The sequence below is a fragment of the Puma concolor genome, chromosome A2 (assembly GCF_028749965.1).
Source record: "Puma concolor isolate L17-30 chromosome A2, mPumCon1.1.hap2, whole genome shotgun sequence".
Taxonomy (NCBI): domain Eukaryota; kingdom Metazoa; phylum Chordata; class Mammalia; order Carnivora; family Felidae; genus Puma; species Puma concolor.
The window spans coordinates 19,506,289-19,518,691 of NC_141668.1; the positions used below are offsets into that span (position 1 = coordinate 19,506,289).

Here is a 12,403-nt window from a genome sequence, read left to right on the forward strand (position 1 = left end):
TCCTCTCAGGACTGCCTTCACTGCGTCCCAAAGCGTTTGGATTGTTGTATTTTCATTTTCGTTTGTTTCCATATATTTTTTAATTTCTTCTCTAATTGCCTGGTTGACCCACTCATTCGTTAGTAGGGTGTTCTTTAACCTCCATGCTTTTGGAGGTTTTCCAGACTTTTTTCTGTGGTTGATTTCAAGCTTCATAGCATTGTGGTCTGAAAGTATGCATGGTATGATTTCAATTCTTGTAAACTTATGAAGGGCTGTTTTGTGACCCAGTATATGATCTATCTTGGAGAATGTTCCATGTGCACTCGAGAAGAAAGTATATTCTGTTGCTTTGGGATGCAGAGTTCTAAATATATCTGTCAAGTCCATCTGATCCAATGTCTCATTCAGGGCCCTTGTTTCTTTATTGACCATGTGTCTAGATGATCTATCCATTTCTGTAAGTGGGGTGTTAAAGTCCCCTGCAATTACCACATTCTTATCAATAAGGTTGCTTATGTTTATGAGTAATTGTTTTATATATTTGGGCGCTCCGGTATTTGGCGCATAGACATTTATAATTGTTAGCTCTTCCTGATGGATAGACCCTGTCACTATTATATAATGTCCTTCTTCATCTCTTGTTACAGCCTTTAATTTAAAGTCTAGTTTGTCTGATATAAGTATGGCTACTCCAGCTTTCTTTTGGCTTCCAGTAGCATGATAAATAGTTCTCCATCCCCTCACTCTCAATCTAAAGGTGTCCTCAGGTCTAAAATGAGTCTCTTGTAGACAGCAAATAGATGGATCTTGTTTTTTTATCCATTCTGATACCCTATGTCTTTTGGTTGGCGCATTTAATCCATTTACATTCAGTGTTATTATAGAAAGATATGGGTTTAGAGTCATTGTGATGTCTGTATGTTTTATGCTTGTAGTGATGTCTCTGGTACTTTGTCTCACAGGGTCCCCCTTAGGATCTCTTGTAGGGCTGGTTTAGTGGTGACAAATTCCTTCAGTTTTTGTTTGTTTGGGAAGACCTTTATCTCTCCTTCTATTCTAAATGACAGACTTGCTGGATAAAGGATTCTCGGCTGCATATTTTTTCTGTCTAGTACACTGAGAATCTCGTGCCAATTCTTTCTGGCCTGCCAAGTTTCAAAAGAGAGATCAGTCACGAGTCTTATAGGTCTCCCTTTATATGTGAGGGCACGTTTACCCCTTGCTGCTTTCAGAATTTTCTCTTTATCCTTGTATTTTGCCAGTTTCACTATGATATGTCGTGCAGAAGATCGATTCAAGTTACGTCTGAAGGGAGTTCTCTGTGCCTCTTGGATTTCAATGCCTTTTTCCTTCCCCACTTCAGGGAAGTTCTCAGCTATTATTTCTTCAAGTACCCCTTCAGCACCTTTCCCTCTCTCTTCCTCCTCTGGGATACCAATTATGCGTATATTATTTCTTTTTAGTGTATCACTTAGTTCTCTAATTTTCCCCTCATACTCCTGGATTTTTTTATCTCTCTTTTTCTCAGCTTCCTCTTTTTCCATAACTTTATCTTCTAGTTCACCTATTCTCTCCTCTGCCTCTTCAATCCGAGCCGTGGTGGTTTCCATTTTGTTATGCATTTCGTTTAAAGCGTTTTTCAGCTCCTCGTGACTGTTCCTTAGTCCCTTGATCTCTGTAGCAAGAGATTCTCTGCTGTCAGCTATACTGTTTTCAAGCCCAGCGATTAATTTTATGACTATTATTCTAAATTCACTTTCTGTTATATTATTTAAATCCTTTTTGATCAGCTCATTAGCTGTTGTTATTTCCTGGAGATTCTTCTGAGGGGAATTCTTCCGCTTGGTCATTTTGGATAGTCCCTGGCGTGGTGAGGACCTGCAGGGCACTTCCCCTGTGCTGTGGTGTATAACTGGAGTTGGTGGGCGGAGCCGCAGTCCGACCTGATGTCTGCCCCCAGCCCACCGCTGTGTCCACAGTCAGACTGGTGTGTGCCTTCTCTTCCCCTCTCCTAGGGGCGGGATTCACTGTGGGGTGGGGTGGCCTGTCTGGGCTACTTGCACACTGCCAGGCTTGTGATGCTGGGGATCTGGTGTCTTAGCTGGGGTGGATAGGCAAGGTGCACAGGGGCAGGAGGGGCAGGCTTAGCTTGCTTCTCCTTAGGTGATCCACTTCAGGAGGGGCCCTGTGGCAGCAGGAGGGAGTCAGATCCGCTGCCGGAGGTTTGGCTCCGCAGAAGCGCAGAGTTGGGTGTTTGCGCGGAGCGAGCAAGTTCCCTGGCAGGAACTGGTTCTCTTTGGGATTTTGGCTGGGGGATCGGCGGGGGAGATGGCGCTGGCGAGCGCCTTTGTTCCCCACCAAACTGAGCTCTGTCGTCAGGGGGCTCAGCAGCTCTCCTTCCCTTTGTCCTCCAGCCTTCCCGCTTTCTGAGCAGAGCTGTTAACTTATGACCTCCCAGACGCTAAGTCGTGCTTGCTGTCGGAACACAGTCCGTCAGGCCCCTCCGCTTTTTGCAAGCCAGACTCGGGGGCTCTGCTTGGCCGGCGAGCCGCCCCTCCGCCCCGGCTCCCTCCCGCCAGTCCGTGGAGCGCGCACCGCCTCGCCGCCCTTCCTACCCTCTTCCGTGGGCCTCTCGTCTGCGCTTGGCTCCGGCGACTCCGTTCTGCTAATCCTCTGGCGGTTTTCTGGGTTATTTAGGCAGGTGTAGGTGGAATCTAAGTGATCAGCAGGACGCGCGGTGAGCCCAGCGTCCTCCTACGCCGCCATCTTCCCTCTCCCCCTTTACCTGCTTTTTACACCTTCAACCCCACCTCCCACCCCTGGTGCTACTTGGTCTACCTAAGTTTTTCTCTCTCTTCTTTAGTTGCTTGTGGTCATTTGTATTTTCTATATAATCATCTATTGCATCTAGATTTTCCAGTTTGGGGCAAAATTTTATGTAGTGTTCTCTTATACAATTCAACTATCTTTTTTGACTGTACGAATAATCCTTTTGTTATTCAAGTGGCCATCATTTCTCTCTGACTGCATAACCTACTGACCAGTCTCTCGTATCCACTCTATGTGTATCTACCCCCTATTTGATCATTTCCTGCTCTACCCACCAGTAGGCAAAAAAAAGAGCTATCAGATCTTAAACAAGTGACGCACACCAGAGAAGTCTATTTAAGCAGTGAAACATGTGTAGTATCTTCCTAGCCAATCTGGTACTAATCCCAGCTGTGAGGCAGAGACTTGTGCTATTCTTGGGTGTGCAAGGTTGTCACTGTATGTGACTTCCGTCTCCATCCCTCCTCACCTGTATGTTTACATACACCTGTCCTCCACTGTCCCCTGACCCACCCAGCCTAGCTACATCTATCCTGTACACTCTGCCTCCATAGTCCACCTCTGCTATTGAGGAAGGAAATTTGGACTGGAAATGTTATCCTGGATTCCCGGCATTATGGAAAACAGCCGCAGCACCTGATTACCAAATGGGAGTCTATAAGTGCTACAAGCCAGGCCCGACCATCTAGTAACCTTCTGTTAAATCACTAAAGAAACTCCAGTCCAGTTCTACTAGGCCTCACCCTGAAGGGAGATAGAAAAGTAGACAAAGTTAATGTGTATTGAGCCTTTACCCCTTTACAACCTACCCCAAAGTCAGCAACAGCTAAGCATATATATCTCTGGGAATTTCAAATCTCGACCTGCCCCATTTCACACGCATACAAGCTCTACCTTTCCTTAACCTCATTCATCACTCATTTTCTATGTATATCTCTGAGACATCTTGATTCTGATGCACCAATCAGCTTTTTTCCTGGTCTTTAACTAGAACTGTGTTTCTTGTTTACTTTTGGGCAGTATCCATCCTTATCTACTGAAGTTAGGAGTTGAACAATTACCAAAAGGGGGAAGAAAAAGAAGGAGGAAAGAAAAGATTTTTGTTCTTATGGTGCAAATTATTTTTTTAAAAAAATGCACAATAGAGGGGGCGCCTGGATGGCTCAGTCGGTTAAGCGTCCAACTTCAGCTCAGGTCACAATCTCGCGGTCCGTGAGTTCTCGTCCCGCGTTGGGCTCTGGGCTGATGGCTCAGAGCCTGGAGCCTGCTTCCGATTCTGTGTCTCCCTCTCTCTTTGCCCCTCCCCCATTCATGCTCTGTCTCTCTCTGTCTCAAAAATAAATAAAAAAAGTTAAATTTAAAAAGTTAAAAAAATACACAATAGAGGATTTATACTCATCAAAACTATGTGCTTCTTTCAGTAAACAAGGTTATGAGTGAAGTCATCAGTTCTGTAAAAAGAAAGGGAAGAAAACAACTAGTTCAAAGAGAGCATTTTCCCCCCTTCTTTTTGGTATGCAATGCCACATATTTGAACAATTAGTATCAAGTCAATTCAATGGTAGAATGTGGTGTAATATATAAGCATGGCTTGGAGTCAGGAGACTTTGACTTTACTCCCACGATTTATTATACTAGTTGTGTGACTTTAGGATAAATTGCTTAAAACTGTAATCTAAGTTATTTGTCTGTAAATTTAAGATATTATTTAACTATAGAAACTTTAAGGCTTTGGGCTTTCTGCAAAGTGGAGAGCGAAACCCTTCCCTTAACCAAGAGTCTTTGAAGGAGGCTAGAGTGGTCCCAGGTCAATCTCCTCCCTCTCCCCCCAACCCCCACTGATCCATGAAGAAACAAACAGAAATCCCCAGTGAATACTTCTGATTTGTTAAAATTAAATACAATAAAACATAACATAGAAATAAAATATAATAAGATATTGAAATGATCGGATAGAGAGTATAAAATAATTGTGGATTAAATTTTTCCAGAAATTAAAGATGGAATAAAAACTGAAAAAGTGTCAAAATATAAATCTAATGAAAATAACAGGCATGTTTGAAAAAAAACCACTTAGGACATTTATAAATAAAATATAATTATTATAATTAATGTCTTAGTGGATGAATTACACAGCAGAATATATGCAGCTGAAGAGAGTTAAATCTGAAGGAAATACTCAGACTATAATACATAGAGACAAGGCAGTAAATATGGAAGAGAGATTAAGCTACATGGAGGATATAATGAATATGTATAACACATCTAATTGGAGTTCCAGAAGGAGAAAATAGAGAAGAGGCAATATTTGAAAATATAAAGGCTGAAATTCTCCCAAAACTGACAAAAGGACATGAATCCAGAGATAACGGGAAACAAGAGTCCAAAATAGAGAAATAAAAAGAAAGCCACACCCAGATATATGTTAGGAAAACCAAAGAATATCAAAGACAAATAGAAGATCTTAAAACAGGCAGAGGAAAAAGGTAGATAATTTACAAAGGAGGATAAGTAGATATCAATATCTGAGTGGCAACAATGGAAACCAGAACAGAGTGGAATAATATCTTCAAAGTTCTGAAGAGAAAATAACTGTCAACCTAGATTTGTGGATTTAGCAAAACTATTTTTATAGGACAAAGGCAATAAAAGACACTTTCAGATAAATAGAGAATGCATTTACAACCAAGAAACCTTCTGTAAAGGAATTTGTAAAGAATGTACTTGAAAAAGAAGAAAGATGATTCTAAAAACAAGTTCCAGGATACCCACATGCAAAAGAACGAAGTCTACAAAAAATTAGCTCAAATTGGATAAAGACCTGAAACCACAATACCCTTGGAAGAAAACATAGGGGTAAATCTCCATTATCTTGGATTTAGCAATGGTTTCTTAGGGCACCAAAAGCACAAGAAACAACAACAACAACAAAAATTGGACTTCAAAATTAAAAATTTTGTGTATCAAAGGACATTATCAAAAATGAACCTACAGAATGGGAGCTATTTGTAAATCATAAAAATCATGTGTCTAGCATCCAAAAGTTATAAAGAACTTGTATAACTTAACAACAAAAAGACAACCCAGTTGAAAAGTGGGACAAACACTTGAATAGACATTTTTCCAAAGAAGATACACAAATGGCCAACAAACACACGAAAAGATGTCCAACATCATTAGTCATTAGAGAAATTCACATCAAGACTGCAATGAGATACCCACTTCATGCTCAGTAGAATGGCTATAGTTTTTTAAATGGAAAACAACAAGTGTTGGGGAGGATGTGGAGAAATTAGAACCCGTGTACATTGCTTGCGGGAATTTTAGATGGTGCAGCTGCCATGGAAAAAACTTTGATGGTTCCTCAAAAAGTTAAACATAGAATTATCATATGAACTAGCAAACCCACCTCTAGTTATATACCACACCCCCCCAAATTGAAAACAGATACTTGTACACAAATGTTCATAGCAGCACTATTCACAATAACCACATTATGCTGAGTGAAAGAAGCCAGACACAGAAGGTCACATACTGTATGACTCTGTTTGAAATATTCAGAATAGGGGCGCCTGGGTGGCGCAGTCGGTTAAGCGTCTGACTTCAGCCAGGTCACGATCTCGCGGTCCGTGAGTTCGAGCCCCGTGTCGGGCTCTGGGCTGATGGCTCAGAGCCTGGAGCCTGTTTCCGATTCTGTGTCTCCCTCTCTCTCTGCCCCTCCCCCGTTCATGCTCTGTCTCTCTCTGTCCCAAAAATAAATAAACGTTGAAAAAAAAATTAAAAAAAAAAAAAAAGAAATATTCAGAATAGGCAGATCCATAGAGACAGCAGATTACTGGTCGCCAGTGTCTGAGGAGAGGGAGGAATGGGAAGTGACTGCTTAACAGCTGTAGAGTTTTCCTTTTGGGATAATAAAAATGCTCTGGAACCAGATAGAGGTGATGTACTAAATGTACATCTGAATTATACACATTACAGTGGTTAAAACTGAATTTTATGTGATGTGAATTTCACCACGATAAAGTTGACAGGTGCAAAGAAATTAACAAACATATAGGTAAATTCAGAAATTGCATAATATTGATGATGATAATAATGCCTCATTCGTGTGGTTCTAAGAGTGAGAGTTAAAATAGTAGGCAACACAAACAAGTGAGTTGAGAGAGGAGTAATCAAGAGTTATAGCATTAAAGTCCTTAGGAGACCCTCAAACATTGCTTGTGGGAATTTTTAGTTTTGAGAGCTGATGGCTTTCAAGTGCTTTTAATTGTGATCTATAATAATAAATGTTTTATATTGTCACCCAGTCTCCACACATAGGTATATGAAACAAAAAATTTACAAAATAATCCTTGCCCTAAGTATGTATATTGTACACTATTTTCTAATCTAATTAGTTTCTTTTTTAAAAAATGCTAATTGTGTACCATTAAGTTGATCTCATAACTCACTAAGGGACTATAACACACTACTTAAAAAAACTGGTGTAGTGTGTGATATCACCCAAGTAAAAATGTGGACAAGCAAAAAAAAAATAAAGCGAGGAAAAGATCTTGAGTAGTTCAATTATCTACTCTAATGCTGGGTCAGCAAGCATATGCAAATGGCAAATTGGCGGTATTTTCCAAGGTCTTTTGAAGGAGTCACCATGTTCCAGTATAGTAATCTCCATGGCTCAAAAGTGTATTTCTACTAATGCACTGGAAACATTTTGAACAATTCTGAATTTGTGTAGTGTTCTGTAAACTGCCAAGATAAAGTTCTCTTGAGTTATTCAATGTGGATACAGCTAATGGAAAGGATTTCATATTTATGCACGTTGCAGAATGATCCATCTCAACTTGAAGAAATAAGATCTGAGTGACGTTCTTACTCTTGTTATCTTGGACAGCGATCTCACTTCTGGTTTCAGTTCCCTCATCTGCAAAATTAAAGGGAGCTTTAAGTTTTTCCTAAAAAGGAAATCTGTAATTCACTCTAACAAGTCTACACAGACCTGTGATTTCTCGCTCTCTCTCTCTCTCACACACATACACAAACACACACACTCACACACACACACACACACACACACACACACACACACACACACACACACAAACTGCATTACATTAAGATGAAGGAATTTTAATGTAAACTCGTATGAAACATTCACAGCATTGGCATCAATCTGTTTTAAAGCAGGAAGTGATGAGAGGTGATGATTTATTGAGTGTATTTCTTATATATTTTCAGACATGACTTTTGATTTATAAGACATTTATGGCTTTTTAAAAACCAGTTGTTGACTGGGTGTGGTATAGTTTAGTTACTGCAACTTCAGGAGCTCTACCAGGTTAAGAAAGGGAATTATACTGGTCTGAGCCTGTACCAGTAAACATGTCCATATTGCATGGTAGCCAAATGGCTCATGTTTAAGTTCTTGTTCCAATTGCTGCAAGGTACCTCAAGGAACAATATTTGGTAAGTTATGTTTATACATGAGATATAAATGTCTGTTTTTGCCACAGTTACTTGTTTATGTTAGCTCGTCATTGTAACCATCCGTGCTGTAAAGTGAGATGTGACTAAGAGATTTGGTATCTTCAGTCCAGCACAGTCTGGTAAGATTCCTACGAGATGAAAGAGTGGAAAAGACACTCTCCACTTCAATCATTCTCAACTATTTTCAGTTCCCTTAAAGCCTTTTGATGATGCTTGTTTATTGTTTTTTTTTTTTTACATGTGTGTGTGGAAGATTTCATAGATAAACAGAATAGTATAATCAGCCCCACTTAACTTTAATTGTGAATATTCTACCACTCTTGTTTTATCTATTCCACCCACTCCCCAGCCTATTTAATTATCATTATTTTTAGAGTTTTTAAGGTAAAATTTACATACGTTGAAATGCACAGATCTTAATTGAACAATTTTAATAACTAGTTACACTTGTGTACCTACAATCTTACCAGCAGTCCATCTTGTGAGAAAGTCCTCTGCCCTTCCCAGCTGATCCCCCAAGTCCCCCAAAAGCCACCACTGATTTTTTTTTCCACTTTAGATGAGTTTTGCCTATTCTAGAACTTCATGTAAGTGGAAACATTAATTATATACCCTCTGTGTCTGGCTGCTTTTCTCAGCATCAGGTTTGTGAGATTCAGTCATGGTGTTGCAGGTATCAGAACATTACTAATTCATGCTTTTTATTTCTGAGTGGTAATATACCACAGCTTGCTTACTCATTGTCTTGTTGATGGACCTTTGGGTTGTTTTCAGTTCTTGGCTACTGTGAATTAAACTGCTATGAACACTCTTTATACAACTCCTTTTGTGAACATATAGTTTCACTTATCTTGGGCAATGACCTGGATCTACAATTGCTGATCATAAGGTAAGTATATGTGTAACTTTATAAGAAACTACCACGCCCTTTACCACACTTTTACACTCCCACCAGCAGTATGTATGAGTTCTAATAGTTTTACATCCCCATCAACACTTGGTATTTGTCAGTCTTAAATTTTAGCCATTCTAGTGGGTGTGAAGTAGTACCTCCATTTAGTGTTAATTTGCATTTCTCTAATGGCTAGATATTGAACATGTTTTCATGAGCGCACCCTTTGGCTTAATATGTTTTTCACACGTGGTTCCCTTGCCCAGAACATTTACTACCACGCTTTTCTGATTAACTACTTACTCCTTATCTAGTCCTTTATTGAAAGAAATCCTTCCTCCTATAAAGTTAGGAGATGAGGAAATAAGCCTAAAAGCTACAGAAGAACCAGTTTTCTAGACTCAGCGTCAACCACTGTCTTTTCAAAGGGCACTGAAAGCTTAGGGCAGGGGAAACTCCCCTTTCCTCAACCCTCCTCCAATTCCCAATTTAGGAAATACCAACAGCCCAAGTCATAGTTGCTCATTCAATTTGATGTTAAGCGGTACAAGAAGCTTGTAAGGCTGGGATGTAAGATACCACAAAACCTAAAAGGAAAGTACTATGTGGAAATTTTATTGAAGAACAGTAAGCACCTCAGCTTCAATATTTCCCTTTGAAGAGTTAATCCTGTGGCTTTCAAGCCTGTAGAGAAATAGGATGATTACAATTTACAGCATGAGAAATACTATTTCTTTGGAATATGGACTCTAAGTTACCATTGATTAGAAAAGCATGGCATTCTCCTGCTGTGTTCTGTATAGCTTCTTCCCTGACCTGTTCCCAATGTCTTCCAAGAAGATAAGCAAAAAATGTTCTCAGGCCTCCCTTAGTCTGACCTCCAGTGACTGACTGGGGGTTGAGGAGAAGCTTGCAAGGATCCTGTGTGGGAAGAGAGTAGGACTGCTATCAGAAGGATTACAGTCTATGCTTTCCAGATCTTGCCACCCTCGGTTGCTGGCCTTTTGGTTTCCTCCCACTGAGAGAAAGATTTAGTCATGTGTTTATAATTGGTTATGCTTCTGAGTAGGTACTTTTGGCACACCATTTTTATCCCCTTGTAACCCAACATTCCTATACATGCCGATAAGCTTTCTATTGCCAATACCTGCACCCCTTAGGCTGAGAGCTTTCTTTGACCACAGGAGCATTCTGGGTGCCAGGCGGGCAGGAAGTGCCAGCACATTAACATCCATGGGAACAGCCTCAAACTAATGACAGGTGGGGGTTCGGTGGCTAAGTCCTCCACGTTTTTCATCCTTGGAGTGCAACAATGACCAGGTATGCTCTACACCACCTCCTAGAGGAACACGTTTGGAATGAGCCCAAGTTTCCCACAGCTGTAGCATACTCATAGATTCATCTCCTGGCTCACTGCCCCTTCCCCAGCCCAATGTTTCCTGAGATCACCTCCCAAATAAACTTGTAGCCTTGGTCCTAGTCAGGGTCTGTTCTGGAGAAACCCGATCGAGGCTAGCTTTAAATCAAGCAAATGCACTAATAAAATATTAGGATGAAAATATTGGTGGTAAATCTTCTGATGCTTCAGCTGGTTCACATCCAGCATTCCTAAGGACCTAGAATTCATTTCCTCTGAGTTTACCTAACATTATCCCTGAAATATTACTGTTTGAGAATTCTCCTGAGATAATGATCCAGTTTAAGGAATGATCTCAAAACCATGGAAGTGTGTCTCACATATTTGAGTTCAGATGAATAGTCAGCTAATTGATTTCTCAAAACAAATTGGTATAATGTATAATACTGTTTCCCAGCATATTAAGATATTTCTGTGTGTAATAAAAGGTACCCTCAACATATTGATATTTTAGTTTTACTCACTTCAGCATACTTTTGTTTCCAAAAAATGGAAAGGAAGTGTAATTCCGCTGAAGAAAGACAGCTGATGCTGGTGTATGTATAGGCATGCGTGTATACGGACCCAGGAGTCCTCAGTAACCCTTGCCCTCCACACCCTCACCTAAAATATTTTGGAAAGTTTGGGTTTATGGATGTGTCATGAGTTAAGTTTGGTAAATATCTCCACATAATATTTTTATAGGTCAAGAAACTGAAGAATATCACAAAATTGAAATAGCATTAGGGTTTCGTGGCTCAGATGCTAGAAATCTTCTGGCACCAAGATAGGTTTTGCCTCATTATCCATTAACCTATCTCTTCTTAAATCAAAATTCCAAATCCATAAATTCAGGTCTGAGCCTTAGTTTCATTGCCCTCCTCAAAATATTATCTTCCAGATACTTTAGTGTTAATTTCACTGATGCCTTCTAGTGCCACTGGCTTATGTCATGATGCTTTTAGAGAAATTCTTGAAGGCAACATAGGTGCAATGCAAAGCAACCTACTGGTCCAATTACAGGTTATCTAAATCTCCATCTTTTTGCTAATCAATTAACAATGAAAGACCATGCACTTTCCCTAATCATAACACCATTTTTGGCCTCCCTTCCTGCCATGTTTTTTTTTTTTCCTGAGGGAACTGGGTCAAGCGTTAATGAACATCTACAGTCATACTTTGTTTTATTGTGCTTCGCAGGTACTGTATTTTTTACAAATTGAAGGTTTGTGGCAACCTTGAGTCAAGCAAGTTTATTGGCACCATTTTCCCCATGTTTGCTCATTTTGGGTCTCTGCCTCACATTTTGATAATTCTTTGCAATATTTTTCAAATGTTTTCATTATTATTATATTTGAATTGCTGCAATCTCATGAGAAAACTTTAGCAGACGAGGAGTTGCTTCTCCTGGATGAGCAAAGGAAATGGTTTCTTGAGATGGAATTTACTCCTGGTGAAGATGCTGCGAAGTTTGTTGAAAGGATTTAGAATATGACATAAACTGAGTTGATAAAGCAGTGGCAGAGTTTCAGAGGATTGACTCCAATTTTGAAAGTTCTACTGTAGGTACAATGTTATCAAACAGCACCACATGCTACAGAGAAATCATTTGCAAAAAAGGAAATCAATCAACACGGTGTATGTATTGTTGTGTTATTTTAAGAAATTGCCACAGCCACCCCAGTCTCCAGCAACCACCACCCTGATGAGTCAGCAGCCATCACCATTGAGGCAAGCCCCTCCACCAGCAAAAAGATGGTGGCAACTCACTTAAAGCTCAGATGATGGTTAGCACTTTTTAGCAATAAAGAATTTTTAAT

The 12,403-nt window shown here is 40.0% G+C and overlaps 1 long non-coding RNA gene across 2 annotated transcripts in view; it reads left to right on the forward strand.

Moving 5' to 3' along the window:
• Positions 1-12,403, forward strand: part of LOC112866935 (uncharacterized) — a 75,422-nt gene that overhangs the window by 14,828 nt on the left and 48,191 nt on the right. The window lies entirely within an intron of this gene.